Source organism: Saimiri boliviensis, chromosome 9, assembly GCF_048565385.1.
Source record: "Saimiri boliviensis isolate mSaiBol1 chromosome 9, mSaiBol1.pri, whole genome shotgun sequence".
NCBI lineage: Eukaryota > Metazoa > Chordata > Mammalia > Primates > Cebidae > Saimiri > Saimiri boliviensis.
The window spans coordinates 98,229,324-98,247,321 of NC_133457.1; the positions used below are offsets into that span (position 1 = coordinate 98,229,324).

Here is a 17,998-nt window from a genome sequence, read left to right on the forward strand (position 1 = left end):
AAAGGGTTCAGGATAACATCATAGATTCACTAGGCCTTGAAAATTAAGAAGGGTTTGAATGTATATAAATGAAGAAGGGTGACTCCAGTGAGACAACAGTATGGACAAAATATGGGAGCTGGAAAGTCCATAGTAGAAAGTAAGGTGGATGATGACCAAATCATAGCATACGTAAGAGCAAGGCTAAGGTGACTGGGAGCCATGACTTTTTTTGAGCAGGGAAGTGGCATTAGAACTATTAGTCTGGGCCGGGCGCGGTGGCTCAAGCCTGTAATCCCAGCACTTTGGGAGGCCGAGGCGGGTGGATCATGAGGTCGAGAGATCGAGACCATCCTGGTCAACATGGTGAAACCCCGTCTCCACTAAAAATACAATAAATTAGCTGGGCATGGTGGCTTGTGCCTGTAATCCCAGCTACTCAGGAGGCTGAGGCAGGAGAATTGCCTGAACCCAGGAGGCGGAGGTTGCGGTGAGCCGAGATCGCGTCATTGCACTCCAGCCTGGGTAACAAGAGCGGAACTCCGTCTCAAAAAAAGAACTATTAGTCTGGCAGTGTGGTCTAATGGATTGGAACAGGAGGGGTGGGGGAGATTAGTGAAACAGAGACCAGGGAAGAGACTCCTGTAACAGTCTGCCCTTGTAATGTCAATAAGTTTTAAGAAATATTCCAGTAGTGCAAGCAAGAGATAATGTGATCTTGAACCAAGAGGAAGTTGACATAGTAAGGAATAAAGAATACTTTGGGAGGCTGAGGTAGGTGGATCACCTGAGGTTGGGAGTCCGAGACAAGCCTGGCCAACATGGCGAAATCCCGTTTCTACTAAAAATACAAAAAATCAGCCAGGTGTGGTTGCAGGTGCCTATAATCTCAGCTATTCAGGAGGCTGAGGCAGGAAAATTGCTTGAACCCAGGGTAGGGGGTGGGCAGAGGTTGTGATGAGCTGAGATCACGCCACTGCACTCCAGCCTGGGCAACAGAGCAAGACTCTGTCTCAAAAAAAAAAAAAAAATGGTTTGGATGTAGAGCTTTCAGAGTGGGGAAGAAAACAACCCACAAGGATTTGGCAATTGTGGAAGTGGGGAAGGGAGAGAAAGAGGAGTTGAGAGCATGAATATTTGGAGTCTAAGTACCTGGGAAGATGGTTATTCTGTTCTCTGAATCATGGAGGCTGGGAAATAGAAGATGAATTGAGTTTGTTGACTTGTTGATGGGAGGTGTTGATAGTCCGCTTACCACCTGACTCCCTCGTGCCTTTGCCATTGTCCTTTGATCCAGAGCTGCAGAGATCCTTTGGTTCCTTGTGTTGCTGCTTTGTTCCAGGCCTGGAGCCTGCTCCCCAGAATCCCTTCACTCATGACTTGGAGCAACTTTCACTCCCTCTGAAATAAAATAGTGCTTAGGTCTGTTTCCAGCTGTGCAGTAAATGCCTATTAAATAGCTATTGTTATCAGAGCTTTGAGATTACAGTAGTTAGAGAATAGAGAAGCCTCTGGAACCACCTGGTTGAAGGACTCAGGAGTCATTCAACTTGCATTGAGTAAAAAGTCTGGACTGCAAGTATATGGAGAGGATGTCAGGCTTGGGTATGAATGGATGGGGGACTCTAAGCCATGTAAACTAGAACAAGAAAACATGTTTCCTGCTTTCTTCTACTTTTGAAAATTGTTACGTGTAATGTGAGGTTAAGAGGGCAAGCCCTGGAGTTGGACTTCTGGGTTCAAATCCCAGTTCCATTATCTGTTAGCTGTGCAATGAACAAATTTACTTAATTGCCCTGTGCCTCCGTTTCCCCATTAGTAAAATAACACACCAACCTTACAAGATTGTTGTAAAGATGAAATGAGTTAATACAAATAAAAGATTTACATCAGTGCTGGTATATGCTACTATTTTTATTCCAGAGTCTGCTCTGTTCCACATTCCTAGGAATGAATAGATAGGAATTTCTTTACCATCCTCACCCAGCAGAGGAGGGAGCTGAGTACAGAAACCTGAAATAAATCTCAGATTGCTTGAAAGTTTTTCTCAGTTAGAATCCAGGTTATCTAAACCTGGAGAAGCTTGGGCCACACATGAGATAGACTTAGAGTTGAGATTCACTCTTGGTTCTACCATGTGACTTATTTTGATCTTGGGCAAGTAACCTAGTCTCTGAGCCTTAGTTTTCTCATATTTAAAAAACAGAACAAATTCCTTCTTGTGTCTCTAGTATGTGCCTCATTCTCCTTATGACTGTATTCTAGCTATATTACTAGCCTTCTTGTTCCTTAAACATACCAAGACTACAGGGCCTTTGTACTTGCTATTCTCTCCCTAGAACACTCTTCCCTCAGATCTTTTCATGTCTTACCCCTCTCATGTCATTCAAATCTCTGTGGATGTCACCCTTTGGAGAGGCCTCTTCCTGACCATTTTGTCTAAAACAGACTTCACCTTGCTTTATTTTTCTTTTCTTTCTTTTTTTTTTTTTTTTTTTTGAGATGGAGTTGTGTTCTTGTCTCCCAGGCTGGAGTGCAGTGGCGCCATTTCAGCTCACTGCAACCTCTGCCTTCCGTGTTCAAGTGATTCTCCTGCCTCAGCCTCCTGAGTAGCTGGAATTACAGGCGCCTGCTACCACACCCAGCTAATTTTTTGTGTATGTTTTAGTAGAGATGGGATTTCACCACGTTGGCCAAGCTGGTCTTCAACTCCTGACCTCTGGTGATCCGCCCGCCTCGACCTCCAAAGTGCTGGGATTACAGGCATGAGTCACTGCACCCGGCCTGCTTTATTTTTCTTTATGGCACTTAGCTCTACTTGAAATTACATACTGTAAATAATTGACCTGTCTTTTGCTAGGATGCCAAATATGTGAGAGCAGGAACTTTGCCTACTGCCTGTTCTGAGCAGCATCCCTAATGGACTTCTCTCTCTGTTATAGGTCAGCCCTATTCCCAGACACAGCTGGTGTTGACCCTGTAACTCAAAGGAGGAAACAACTGGCTAAGCTCAGCATTGTTACTGGTGAGTTAGGGTGCCTGGGAAAGCTCTGGGCAAGCTTGGGCCAAGATACAGGGTATCTAGTTTGGCTATTGTTTTTACCTTCAGTACAGATAATTTACAGGTGATTACTCTCCTATTCCAGTAATGGATGTTGCAAAGATAACCTTTTGAACTAGGAGGCAGGTTGAGACTGCTCTCCTAGAGCTGCCACAAGAATGTCTGGGATCATGTGTCGTGAATAAGGCAGAGCAGGCTTGCTTCCTTCTTCCTTCTGCTAGCTTCTTTCTGCTGAGGGGGTATCCTGGGACCTGGCAGCTATACCTGTTCTCCCACAAGCTCTTTAACATGACATCACAGCCCTTAGAGACTTTCTTAGCTTTAGTTTTTACTGTGATCTGCCAAGTTTATAGGTCAGGTCCAGAAAATCCTGTAGTTTCCTCAATTCTGCAAAATGTCATATAAATAATGGTGAGAGTGGAGCGATAAGAATAGGGCTGTGTGAAGGAGATGTCAGAGGAAGCTTACAGATGGTGAGAAGGAAGGAAAATCAACACAATAGCACAATTAGCCGGGCGTGGTGACATGCGCCTGTAGTCCCAGCTACTCAGAGGCTGAGGCAGGAGAATGTTATTGATCTCAATGTAGACAAAATCCCTTTTTGTGTGTGGGGGGTGTTTTGTTTTTATTTTTGGGAGACAGGGTCTCACTATGTTGCCTGGGCTGGCCTCAAACTCCTAGGCTCATGTTATTCAAGTGGTCCTCCTGCCTCAGCCTCCCAAGTAGCTGGGATTACAGGTGTACCACCATAACCTGTTCTAAAACCTCATTTTATAGATGAGGAAATTGAGGCTTAGGAACTGAAATAATTTGCCCAGGGTTCGCACCTGGGAATCCATAAAGCTGATATTAGAACCCAGGTCAGTCTGACCATAAATACCATTGTTCTTCCTGACTTGGCAGGATTTCCTTGGGCAGCTAATCTCACTGATTCTGATTTTTCTTTTCTTTTTTTTCTAATTCTGATTTTTCTCATGAAGTTCAAGAAGGCAGACTTAGGGATTCAGAAAGGAGATTCATTTGAGGGGCCGAGCAGGGCAGGTAGGAGTTGGGGGTGCCTCTGAGCAAAGGTATTTCTAGTGAGGGGGTACTAGACTGAAAGACAGGAAGAACCTTCAAGCAGACCTAAGCCCAGGCTAAAAGTGACCAGAAGAAGAATACATCTGTAACACATGGGATCTCTTAAGCACTTGGGCCGTCACAGGATAAGGACTTGAGTGCTGGCTTGAAGTTAAGAAACATGGGTTTTTATCTTCTCTCTCAACATGTGCCCTGAACAGTCTTCATTTCCCTATTTGTGAAGTGGGAGAGCCTCCCTGTCCCCTCATGTCTCATATGTGTATGCCAACCACGCGGGTATATTATAGAGAATGAGAAGAGAATTGTAAGTTGCAAAGCTTTGTGAATTGTAAAAGCAGCATGAATGAAACAAGAAAGTGAGGAGAAAGCATTTTAAGTGTGTACCTTAGCTTGTCTCATATTGTTATAAAAGAGTACCTGAGGTTGGGTAATTTATAAAGAAAAAAGGTTTGTCTCACAATTCGATGTCTGGAAAAGTTCAAGATTGGGTGTCTGCATCCAGTGAGGGCCTTAGGCTCCTTCTGTTCCGGTGGAAAGGGAACTGAGGTGAGTAGAAACCAGATGGTAAGAGTGGGGAGATACCAAGCTCTTCACAACCATATCTTGCAGGAACAAAATGAGTGAGAATTCTCCCCTACCCCTGCTCCAGCAACAGCATTAATCTATTCATGAGGGATCTGTCCCCAAAGATCCAGGCACCTCCCATTAGGTCCCACCTTGAACATTGGGGACCTAATTTCAGCAAGCAGTTTGGAGGAGTCCAGCATTCAAACTATAATAGTATCTGTGGCATCTCAGTCCCCGACCTGTTTGCCACCATTTCCCAAAAGTAAAAGGGAAGGTTTTCATTTGCAAATTTTCATGGTAAATCTCCTATGTCCTTCTCCTCTCTTTCTTTCTTTTGTGGGCCTTACCCATAGCTCAGTTTTTCCATAAGGAAAAGGATTCTAGGGCACAGATGACAAAGCCGGGTAGCACAGCCAGCCATGATTTGCAATGTGTGGGCTGCAGAGGGCAAGTTTAACTGCACTCATGAACCCTGGTTGCAAGGCACTACTGGCATAGGATACTACAGTAGTTTCCAAGAGCCCATCCCAACAGGAGTTGGCACCCACCGTGATGTTGCCTTGTTCCCTGCTGTCGTCTCTTGAAGGCTATTATTCTTTTGGCCCTAGGTCCCCTGCCTGCCCCTGCTTACTGCTAGTAAAAAAGGCTCTTGTGCTGTAGCCTTACATTTTATGGAGGCCATGGTTATTCCAGTTTTTTTTTTACCATCTTGCTCTCCCCCTTCGCCAACGATGTATGCCATTCTCTTTGTGCTGTGTGTTAACAATGGACATTCTGTTCTTCTCTCTGCCTGAGTGGAAAGAGGGTTTTGGCTCCTACCTCCCTTTCTAGTCTGAATCTCCAGGCTCTTGCTGCCACTTCTTTTTCCCTTGTTAATCTAAAGTTCTACAGCTTCTGGCCTTTCCTTGGCCTGGGGGCCAAGCTTGGATCTCACACTTCCTGTAACAACTGCCCTGCTCCACTAAACTTAAAATATGGCTGGGCGTGGTGGCTCATACCTGTAATCCCAGTACTTGGGAGGCTAAGGCAGGTGGATCATGAGGTCAGGAGATCAAGACCATACTGGCTGACATGGTAAAACCCCGTCTCTACTAAAAATACAAAAAAAATTAGCCGGGCGTGGTGGCATGCGCCTGTAGTCCCGGCTACTCAGAGGCAGAGGCAGGAGAATCGCTTGGGAGGCAGAGGTTGCAGTGAACCGAGATTGTGCCATTGCACTCCAGCCTGGGTGACAGAGTGAGACTCTGTATCAAAAACCAAAAAAAAAAAAAAAAAAACCACAACAAATATGAATGATTACATGTAAATAAGAGTATTGTATATACATTTATATATGATAAGCTACACGTATAGTAGCTTACTTCCCTAACAGCCTCATTTTTCCAGAGTCCAACTGAAAAACAAGGGGGAAGTAAAGCATTGTCATCCTTAAGTATTTGCACAGTGCTAATTTATTATTATTTTTACATGTTGTAACAAGTTTAGCATTTGGTTTCTAACCCCCCTCACCCCCTCCTCAAAATTAAAATCAGCATATCAAAAAGAGGGGAAGACCTGCTTTATTAATAGCAGCTAGGGGTGAGAGCTTAAAGCTGACTGTAAGGGAAGGGGTGAAGGAAGAATGATAAGAAATGTTAAAACAACAGTCTGGAGGCCACTTAATTTAGGAGCAACACCACAAACATCTATGTTCCTCAGTAAGGTGAGGGTGTGGCTAGGTAATCTCTGGTGATTCTGAGTTCTCTTGAAGGCCAGAGTTATCAGAAAATGTTAAATTAATTATTTACAGTGTCTATTATATATTATCAGGCACTATGCTGAGTGCTCTACATAAATATATTTCATTTTCATAGCAACTTGGGAGGTAGGTGGTGATGTTCTTATTTTATAAATTACTTGAGACTTAGAGATGGACGTGTAGGCAGTGATCAGAAGAGCTAAGCTTAGAATCCAGAAGAATCTGGCTCCAGAAAACCAAGGTTTTCTATTATTCCTACATTGGCTTTTCCCCAAGCACCTAAAACTCTGATCCTTCTCAGCCTCTTGAGCTAGTAGTCCCCCACTCCTCATTTTTATTTATTCTCCTAAATACATTTATTTTCCTTTTTGAAGATACACGTTTATTTATTCAGTGAGTATTGGAGTATCTATCATATACCAGGCACAGTTTCAGGTGTTTGAGGTATAGCAGTGAATAAAATAGTGTTCTGTCTGTAGTTTACATTCTAGTAGAGGAAAGCAGATAAACAAATAAATCTGAAGAAAAATAAAGCAGGATAAGGGAGTAGGGAGACACTGGATTATTAAACAAGGCCTCTCAGAAAATTAAATGTGTGCAGAAATACGCAAGAACTGAAGTAGTGAGCTATGTATATCTTTTGGGGAATAACATTCCAGGCATGGAGTTCAGCAAGTTCAGAGGTCCTGAAATAAGAGTGTTCTTACTGTGTTTGAGGAACAAAAGGAGGCCAGTGTGGCTACAGATGAAGTAAGCAAGGGGGAGATTGGAATATAGAGGTCACAAGGATAGACGGGGACCAGATCTTGTAGACCTTTATTCTGAGTGAAACAGGAAGACGTTGGAGAGTTTTGAATAGAGGAATGACATAATCTGACACCCATTAAAAAAAAAATTCCTCGATTAATTGCACCAGCTGGGATCTCTAGTACAATGTTGAATAGAATTGTTAAGAGCAGACAGCCTTCCTTACCTTGTTCACAATTTTAGGAGGAAAGTATTCCGTCTTTCACCATTGTGTGATTGGGCTAAGGAAGTTCCCTTTTAATTCCTAGTTTATTGAGAGGTTTCATTATGGATGGGTGTTGGATTTTGTTGATTTTATGGTTTTTGTTCTTTATTCTACAATGATATTACATTAATTGGTTTTCAGATATTAAATCAACTTTGCATTCCTAGAATAAATCCCACATAGTCGTAGTGTATAATCCTTTTTATATCGAGTTAGATTTGATTTGCTGGGGAATATTGTTCTGTAGTTTTCTTGTGTCTTTATCTGCTTTTGGCATTAGGGTGGCCTCATGGAATGAATTGATGTGTTCCCCCCACCCCCTCTGTTTTCTGAAAGAGTTGTTAAAGGATTGGCATTATTTCTTCTTTGATAGAATTCATCAGTGAAGAAGCCACATGGGCCTGGGCTTGTCTTTGTTGGAAGAGTTTAAAATTACTAATTCGGCCAAGCGTGGTGGCTCATGCCGGTAATCCCAGCACTTTGGGAGGCTGAGGAGGGTGGGTCACCTGAGGTCAGGAGTTCCAGACCAGCCTGGCCAATATGGTGAAACCCTGTCTCTACTTAAAAAAAAAAAAAATTAGCTGGGTGTGGTGGCTGGCGCCTATAGTCCCAACTACTCAGGAGGCTGAGGCAGGAGAATCACTTGAACCTGGGAGGCAGAGGTTGCAATGAGCTGAGATTGTGCCGCTGCACTAGGGTGAGTGGCAAAAGTGAGCCTCTGTCTCAAAAAAAAAAAATTAGTAATTCAGATGTCTTACTTGTTAAGTCTACTTAGATTTTCTATTTCATTTTGAGTCACTTTTGACAATTTGTGTCTTTTTAGGAATGTTTCCATTTCACCCAAGTTGTCTTAATTTGTTGGTAATTCGTATCTTTTTTCTTGGTCAGTCTAGATAAAGGTTTGCTCATTTAGCTGTTGTTTTCAAAGAACCACTTTTGATTTCATTGTTTTTCTTTTCCATTGATTTTTTTTTTTACATGTGTTTTTATTATTTTCTAATTTCTGCTGCTTTGGGTCTAGTTTGCTCTTCCTTTTCTAGTTTCTTAAGGCTTAGTTTATTGATTTTTGAGGCACAGTACACCCCAAACCAAACTATTCTTCAGGCTTGACTATACCAGTGGACTATCAGTTTGCTTCTTCTGATATAGTAGCCTCTGGAGAAATGTCAAACTTTAGAGGGGGCCTGATTCAGAAACAATAGGAAAGGCAGCAACCTACAGTATATTATGTGTTACCAGCAGAGAAAGTGCTAGGGCTAGACCCATAGTGCTGAGCAGCCTGGCTCCTGCATGCCCCAAATCAGCACTGGGCAGGCAGTGAGTGAGGCAGGCTGAGCTTTGAGTAAGTCATAATGGGGGGTGGGGGGCAGGGGCAGGAAGTGAGGTGACACATGGCAAGCCAGGATCCCCCAGGCTTCTGAGGAAGGTTGCCTGATACAGAGCTAGAAAAGAAAGCTGCCCACCTTGTGGACTTCAGAGGCTTCACAGTGGCTTTTGGGGGATCTTTCTGAATACCTCTTTTGCCTATTACAACTGAAATTCTAAGCAGAGATTTGATTCCAGTAAATAAGGCTTACAATGCAGCTGCCATAGGTAACATTGAAGTGGGAGGGCCTCTGAAAATGCCTGGGCTTGCTGGGGACTTGTGGCCTTGAGGTTTCTCATCTCTAAACAAGAATAATAGTTTCTACCCAGCTTACTGTGTAAAGCACATTTCAGATAAGTGCTATATAAAACCATTAGATAGTGTACAAATGTATAAGACTATTAATGTTAGTAATTATAGTGATAGGGACCTGGGACAGAGTCTGAGAAGGTCTAGGAGCAGTAGCAGTGCATCATCATCCTTCAAGGTATGGGGTTGAATGTTTGACCAAGGTGGACCTGGTGTCTTAGAAAGGGCAGGAGACTCATTATCTGCCAGTGTAATCATCAGATGGCTCCTAGAGAATTCTATAGCGGAGTAGGGATCTGAGGGGGAGGCTGCCAGAGAAGTTCATGTAAGAAGCAGCTGTTCTGCCGGGCGCGGTGGCTCAAGCCTGTAATCCCAGCACTTTGGGAGGCCGAGGCGGGTGGATCACGAGGTCAAGAGATCGAGACCATCCTGGTCAACATGGTGAAACCCCGTCTCTACTAAAAATACAAAAAATTAGCTGGGCATGGTGGCGCGTGCCTGTAATCCCAGCTACTCAGGAGGCTGAGGCAGGAGAATTGCCTGAACCCAGGAGGCGGAGGTTGCGGTGAGCCGAGATCGCGTCATTGCACTCCAGCCTGGGTAACAAGAGCGAAACTCCGCCTCAAAAAAAAAAAAAAAAAAAAAAAAAAAAGAAGCAGCTGTTCCTATTCACTCTCCACCCGAGGATTTTGGCCATATTTTATTACTTTGGTTTCCAGAAACAGCTGGCTTGCTTAAGGATTGCTGTCATAGGAAAGCAATAATGTCCAGCTCGCTTGGGAGAAAAGGAATAGCATGCTAAGGGCTTTGGGCTCTGCGGGGTCCTGGGTTCCTCTGCTTCCTTCCCCAGTTTTCATTAAAATTAAAGAAGAACCTTTTGTCCCTTTGGAGCAGCAGGTCAGACCAAAAAGAACAGCCAAATGGGAGAGGGTCCTATAGGTTAGAGCGCGGTTCTAGGAATTTTGGCTGTGGCATTGAGACGGGGTCCTGAGTCCAAGAACATAGCCAAGAGAACAGAATCTAAGCTGGAAAACAACAGCTGAGGAAACCAAGGTCTGTGAGCAATAGTGGTGCTAAAACCTTGAGATAAGTAAGAGATGAATAAAGGGAACTTACTTAATGGGACAGATTGAGGGAGGTGCTCAAAACCTCCTTTACAAAATACCCTATTAACACAGCAGAAATTGCTTCTTTGGGATTAATTTCTGATTACACAGGGCAAGAGGTAAAATATATCTGTGGTGTTATAACTGGTCTTTTGGAATATTAATTAGTTGCGTCTTTCCCACTGTTTTGTGTATTCTTTAATACCAAGGTTTTGGTCCTTGATCTGACATTTATGTTCTGTGTGACTAACTTCTTTGAACTGTAGTTTCCTCATCTACAAAATGGGAATAATGCCTACTTTATATATGGTGATTGTGTTACTAGTAGGAGATGATGAAGAAAATACATGGCCTGGCTTGGTATTCAACCACTAGTGATTGGAGTAAATTCAGATACTTTGTGTTGAGTGTAAGATTGAAGTAGAATGTGGCGACGCAGGCTCTTAACCCTGTTCTACTAACTCAAACCTGGGAAAGCATTTTATCCGTGGGCCCTTTTCCCTTAATTCTGCAAAGGGAATGAGGTAGAAAGTTGATCCATAATTGCTGGTGTTTCTTCCTGTTTCTGTGTCTCCCAAGGCACATTGGTCTGTGGTCCATAGGGATCAAAGAGTCAACAGGGACCTAAAAGAAGTCTCAACTTCAGTCCTGCTTAAGGCTGCAGCAGGAGCAGTTAAAAACAAAGAGCCGTTATCTACAGTGAGGTATTAGAAGTGGCTGGGAGTCTGCTGCATGGGCAGTGATCTGCCTGTCACCCAGCATTTGGAAAATAAATGTCAAAAAGAAGATCGTAATGGTCTAGAAGGTTAGAAACTGCGTAACCAAGTGTGAGAGAGGGACCAGGAGGCATAGGACCCAGATTGTGCTCCATCACCCACTCACTGGATGTTCCCAGTCAAGCTATTTCTCTTTGCATCCTCCATATCTCCATCTGTAGAAATGAGTTAGGCGGTGTATTCTCCAAGGGCCTCTTCAGGGCTGACTTCCTGAAATTTCACTGGCCCCTTTTTTTGTGGCTCTTGTGTTTTTACTCTAGTTTTGCCCTTGGTACTGAGGATTTCATTTATGAGAAGGCTTTTTTAACAGCCAGGCTTAGTCTAGCCCTAGAGTATTTAGAATGCTCTTGAAACTATAATTTCGGGCTATTCAGTTTTCACCTAGAAATGCCTTGGTTCACCTTAGCCTAGTCCCTCATTTAACATTGAGAGATAATGCAACAGAGAAGAAAGACTACAGGCCTGACAACCAACCCTAATTCCAGTTCCTGCCAGTACTAGCTTAATCTTTCTGAACCATATCATCATCATTTAAAAGTGCAGGATAATAGATTCAGCACACACAGAATTCTTTAGAAGAGGAAAGAAAAAACCGAGGCCCAAGAGGTGAAGTCACCTGTACAGGTTCACACCAGAACCCAGATCTCTTGTGTCTCATTCCAGAGTTTTTTTTCTCCTCTAGAGCCAAGGTCAGTTGTGCCCATATGGATATGCTAGCAAGGAATGGAACTGAAAGCATGTCAGCTTTCTTAATGTCTCCACCAACAGCCCTCTCAATTCCCCAGTGGTATATGTCAATAACACAGCCCGTACTTGTTTTAGAAACAAGCGCTCCATAAGCACTCCTGTTTGATTTGCTTTGGCTGGTACAGGATCCAGATGCTCTTAGAATAGCACAACAGACTCTCCAAATCAGCCCATTTCCATTCTGAGCCACTCATAGCTCTGATCTGCTGCTGGTTGGGGTTCATCCCCAAGTCTTCCCTACCTATCATGTGAATCACATTCAGTTTTTTTGCTAGTTTGCCCTTTCCGTCTTTAGAAGAAGTAACATTTATTGTGCGCATACTGTGTGCCAGGTATTGTGACAGGTACTTTAAATAGATTATCTCCCTTAATCTTTATAGCTCATTAAGCTATTAATAGCTCCAAAGGGGAAAGCTGAGGCTCAGTGAAATGAATGAATTTACTGAGGCCACATATCTAGTCTCTGAAAGAGCTAGAGTTTGTAATGAGTCCTAACCCCATCGACTAAGCTGTAAGGTAAGCTCTTTTTTGAGTATCATACTGCCTCCCTGGCCTCTGGCCACAGCCCTTCCAGGAGGGTAGAGTGTTTGGGAGTACCCAAGAAGAGGCATTTGGTGGCCTGAGCATAATAGGATTGTCTTCTGTGCCTTCTGCTCTGCTGTGCCTCAAACCAAGTAGAGCCCAGAGTTCTATGCACTAAATGAGAGGCCATGTTTCCATCATGATCATAGAACAGAGTCCCTAGTAACAAGTATGCTTGTCCTTTTCAAAATTAAATGGAGAGCGTATTTCAAGCAATAACCCCTACTTGTATGCCCGACTCTGAAGTACAGGGAAGGAAAGAGAAAGGATCTGTAACCATGTTGTGTCTCCTCCAGGGACTTTGCAGGGAGAGGAGACATGTACACACATAAGATTTTAGGAGTAAGATTGTTCTGATAGGTTCTCAAATCTGTACTCAGCAGTTTGCAAAGCAGTTTACCTTCAGAAACTGTACTGTGAAGAAACTGAAGGAATCTGCTTTCATGTGGCAGAGCCAGGGGCTAGAGTTCAAATCTTTAGTCTTAATAATCTCAGTGAGTGTAAGTCTTCTCTGAGAGGGTTTTCTCCCTGGCCTTGGGCCTACCCAGTCTCCAGTTGCAAAAGGAGCAGGCCCTTCAGTCTCTGTCCCTTTCTGAGCCTTCCTCTGCCCTCTAATTCCCCTCCTCATTCATTCTTACTCAGTTGCTAGGGTCTTATTTCGACCCCTTCTAGGGTGTTATTTTTAGGCACAGGGTGATAGAAGATATTTTTGTCTCTGTATTTTCCCCAGGATCAATTGCCATAAAACTGTGGAACTTTAGGATATCAGAGTGGGAAGAGACTTTGACAATTATCAAGTTTATATAGTAACCCCCCCTCCTTTTTTTTTTGAGATGGAGTTTTGCTCTTGTTACCCAGGCTGGAGTGCAATGGCGCAATCTTGGCTCACCGCAACCTCCGCCTCCTGGGTTCAGGCAATTCTCCTGCCTCAGCCTCCTGAGTAGCTGGGATTACAGGCACGCGCCACCATGCCCAGCTAATTTTTTGTATTTTTAGTAGAGATGGGGTTTCACCATGTTCACCAGGATGGTCTCGATCTCTTGACCTCGTGATCCACCCGTCTCAGCCTCCCAAAGTGCTAGGATTACAGGCTTGAGCCACTGCGCCCAGTGTAGTAACCCCTTTTTTAAACATATAACATCCAAAACAGAGCTGCTGGCCCGGTGCAGTGGCTCATGTCTCGGCACTTTGGGAGGCCATAGCAAGTGGATCATTTGTGGTGAGGAGTTCCAGACCAGCCTGGCCAACATGGCGAAACCCTGTTTCTACTAAAATACAAAAATTAGCTGGGCATGATGGCACACGCCTGTAATCCTAGCTATTCAGGAGGCTGAAGTGGGAGGATCGCTTGAGCCCAGGGGGGCGGAGGTTGCAGTGAGGCAAGATGAAGCCACTGCAATCCAGCCTGGGCAACAGAGCGAGACACTGTCCCCACCCTCCCCCCCCAAAAAAAAAAAACTTCAACCAAACAGTGCTGTTTTGGTTGAAACAGCAGTGAGAGGCCTAATAGCTCAGCCTCCTTGCTACCCTTATCAAACAAAGACAACCCCTGAGGCACCTGCCTTAAACCTCCAGGGTTCCCAGGATCACCGTATGTAAAAGGACACTGACCTGAACCAACTTTCCCATTTTGTCACTGTTAAATTGAAGCCCAGCAAAGGAGAGTAATGTGCCAAGGTCACAGAGTGAATTAGTGGCAGGTGCCCTGATTCTCTGCCTGGTGTCCCTTTTAGTACCCTGAGCTTTATATTATTACGTCATTTTGTTAAGTGACCACTTCTAACACTTCACTGGCATCCTGTGCCTGGGTGTCAAGCTTCTCTTGCCTCATGACATCTGGTTCCTGTGAGGTAGGCAGGCTTGTAAATGTATGTGCCTCTGTCAGGGCGTAATTTTCATACATAGAGCAAGCATATATCAAGTTTTGTTTAACTGATTAATGTGGAAACCAGCAGAAAGAGAATAACTGAGAAACTGGATTTAGGTTGCTAATGAAAGAAGGATTGCTGAAATAAGAATTTTTTGATTAGTGTCCTAACAAAAATACAACCTTTAGAATTGTTTTGTCTGCATATAAAAGGTGTGCCGCCTTAGTTTTTTACACATTAACCTGTAACTGCAGAGTTTTAAAACATTTGGGCCCTAATCATTTGTGAAGAATAACAAAATTCCATTTCCTAAGAGTGTCAGATGACTCAGCTCATGATATACAATGTGTCTAACATGACTTTAAGCGATCACACAATCATCTTTTCGCCTTTCAAATTTCAGATAATTTTCCTTAAGATATAACCACTAAAAATGACCAGAACCTCTTGTGTTAAAGCCAGCTAGAGCCAGTTATCCAAGAAGGCAGCTTTCTGCTCAGAGAACAGACCTGACCTCTTTACTAAGGTTTCTGCAGTCAGCAGCCATCAGCAAGATCTTGAGCTTGCTCTCCTTGCAGCCCTGCTCAGAGGCCTGGGATTTGACATTTGCTAACCCTAGACTTGCTTCTTTTTCTTCCTGTGGTCAAGGAGGCCCTTTTCTTGCTTGCAGTCACCCTCAGGACCATCTTGGATGCAAAGAGGTTACAGAGTTCCACTTGGAGGAGATTTATTATCTAGAGCCAGTTCTACTCAGAGTAGGCAGCTGCTTTCATTATGTGGTTTTGTCTCTGAATATGTTTTGTCCATCTTTCTATCCCCACTGTTACCACCCAAGGCCAGATCTTAATAATCTGTCATTGACAGTGTTTTAATGATCAACTCACTTGCTGCTCTGTGTCCAGTGTTTACCGTGAGATATAACCTTTTCTGTCTCCATAGGTTTTAAGATGCAGATCTTATTCCTATGACTTCCTTTCTCATGAAACCTCTAAAATCTAATCTTCTTAGCATATTTGCAAAGACTGTTTCTCCCTTTTCTTTCCGGTCCTTTCTCCAACCCCCTCCTCATACTCTGTTCCTTGGGGTTTCATACTAGTGGGTAGGAATATTAGAGAAACCATCTTTGGGACAGTATGAAGGTTAGGAAACATTCTTTGTTGTGGGGCCATGTTAAGATTCAGTTTGATAAACATTTGTGCCAGGCACAGAATAGGTCTTAGGAATAGGAGCCAAACACATGGTTAAGGCTTTTGGAGCCTATAGTTGATTAAGAAGGACAGGAAGATAAGTAGGCTATAGTGATAATCACTGAATGGAAACGTGTAGAGTGCTTTAGGAGCTTGGAGGGGACCACCATCTGAGAGATGAAGGCATACCTCCCAGAAGAGAGAATATTTGAGTTGGACTTCAAAGATGAGGCATTTGGTAATTGTGAAGGGGAGACGGTAACTTCAAGCAGAGAGACCAGTGAGGACAAAGGCACAGAAGCTTATGTATGTGTTTCAGAGAAGGGAAAAGAGTCTAGGGTAGCCAGAGTATAAGAGTTCAGGAATAGGACTACTTAGGGTTATAAAGTTACTAAAGTAAGTTGGGGCCAACTCTGAAGGACCTAATATTGGAGGCTATTGTATATGTGCTGTGTTTCACACATAGCATGCAATAATAATTCATGAATTAGATGATACGTATTTGTCTATTTGTGCAAGTATGTAGCTGTGTGGTAGTATGTTACATTTGAAGAAGCATTGAGGCCAAGCAAATACCAAAAATTGGAGCGAGAAGGACAGATTGTACCTAAGCTTACCTAGGCTTGGAACTCCTGAAATGTTCCCCCGTCCCACAAGCCCGTAAGGTAGTTATAGAATGCCAGCATTGGAAGGAACCTTAGGGACAGTGTTTATACTTACATACATTCAGTTATCCATTTAACAGATGCCTGATACTGCTCATAGAGCTGGGATACAGTAGTGAACAAAACACGGACTGCCTACATGGAACTATCTGTCTATCTGTCTGTCTGTCTGTCTGTAATCTATCTTGTTTATTTGAGATGGTCTCGCATGATCATGGCTCACTGCAGCCTTGACCTTCTGAGCTTAAGCGATCCTCCCACCTCAGCCTCCTGAGTAGCTGGGACAACAGGCATGCACCATCATACCTGGCTAATTAAAATTTTTTTTTTTTTTTGTGCAGAGACAGGGTCTCCCTACGTTGCCTAGGATGGTCTCAAAGTCCTGGGCTTAAGCGATCCTCCTGCCTCGGAGGCTTCCCGAAGTGTTGGGATTGTTGGTGTGAGCCACCATGCCCAGCTATGGAACTTGTTTTAATGGGGGATACCCCCCCAAAAAAATGAGTAAATCAATTATGCAATTCTATATGCATTCTAAAGAAAGATAAGCAGGGGTAAAGTGTTAAAAAGTGGCTGGGGAGGCCTAAGGAGGAATATCATTACCACCTGAGAGAAGAGCAGGTGAAAAGGCCCTGATGCAAGAGCATGTTCGTAGAATAATTAGAAGGCAGCCAGTGTGGCTGGAGCAGAAGCAGTGAAGAGGAAAGAGGCAGGAGATAAGGTTTGAGAGTGGGCAGCTGAGGCCAGAACATAGGGCCCCCAGGTCCATTGGGCTGATGAGAAAATGAGGCTGGCATGTAGCCAGGATCACACAGCAAGTTAAGAGCCAGGCCAGGATTGGTCCGTTCTGGTTTAGCCTCCCTTTCTTTGCTCCCTGCCATCTTCTGTCTTTTCCCAAGGTTAACTTGAGTCCCATTTAATACCTTCATTTTCATCTCCCTCATGCAGCTCTCTCCCATTTCTCAGACCTACATTTGCTCACATGACTTGGTAATAGAATGATTTCTGGAAGTTCATAGCTAGAGTGGTCCTTGGACATATTTTAGTTGAGTCCCTGGTATTAGAAACCCAGAGAGGGAAATTTACTTCTCTAAGGCTACTTACCTAGTTAGGAATAGAACTTGATTTCCTTTCTGCAGTTCTCTTGCTGTCTGGTTTCTGGCTCTTCATTTTCTGTATGCCTTTCCCCCTTTCTTAGAGTTTCCGCAGAAGGGAATCAAGTTGTGACCCACATAATTGACAGTAGCTGCTAGTAGCATTCCAGGACCCTGTGCCACCTGCCCTTACTTTAGCTTTTTATTTGGTCTTTGCTGTGTGAATTTACTGTTTGATTCAGGCCAGTGTCTTTAAACTACTACCCTCTACAAAGACATGTTGCTAACTCTGCATCTTTGTTCATGCTATTCCTACACCTGAACTGACAGCCTGTACTTCACCACTGGTCTATATCCAGGAGGCTTGTCTTTGAAGCCCAGCCCAAGTCTTACCTCCAAAGAAGCAATGTGGAAAGAGGATAAAGTTTGGAACTGGATATAGTTGGATTTGAATCCCAGCTTTGGCACATGCTCGGACCAAAGAAATCTTAGACAAGTAACTTGACTTCTGAGAGTATTTTTGCTGTTTGTAAATGAGAGTATTAATACCTGCTTCGTGGTGTCATTGGAAGGATTATTTAAGGTATTGTATGAGTACACACTTTCAGCATTGGGTAAAGAGAAACTCTTACTCCTCCTCCTCAAAGGTGCCTTCTGAACGCCCTTTCCCTTTTGCTTAATACCTAATAGGTAACATTTCTAGGGAGGGTTTCTGTGTGACAGGCACTGTGCTTAGTGTCCAGTGCTTTTAAAAAGCACTTAACACTGCAAGTGAATTCATAGTTGTCTCAAAATGAAAAGTTAATTTTTTAAAAGCACCGATCTCACTTTTTATGTATTTGTGTTACTCTTGTATGTAGATAG

General features: G+C 43.5%; 1 protein-coding gene across 3 annotated transcripts in view; it reads left to right on the forward strand.

The window, feature by feature from the left end:
* Positions 1–17,998, forward strand: part of RALY (RALY heterogeneous nuclear ribonucleoprotein) — an 85,831-nt gene that overhangs the window by 33,457 nt on the left and 34,376 nt on the right. For 2 of the 3 annotated variants that reach the window (XM_003932048.4, XM_003932049.4), the window contains exon 2: positions 2,922–3,004. The exons of the other annotated variant lie outside the window; for it this stretch is intronic. The gene's annotated coding sequence lies outside the window, so the exon portion shown is untranslated. The remainder of the gene's footprint in view (positions 1–2,921; positions 3,005–17,998) is intronic. 3 annotated transcript variants of the gene reach the window in all.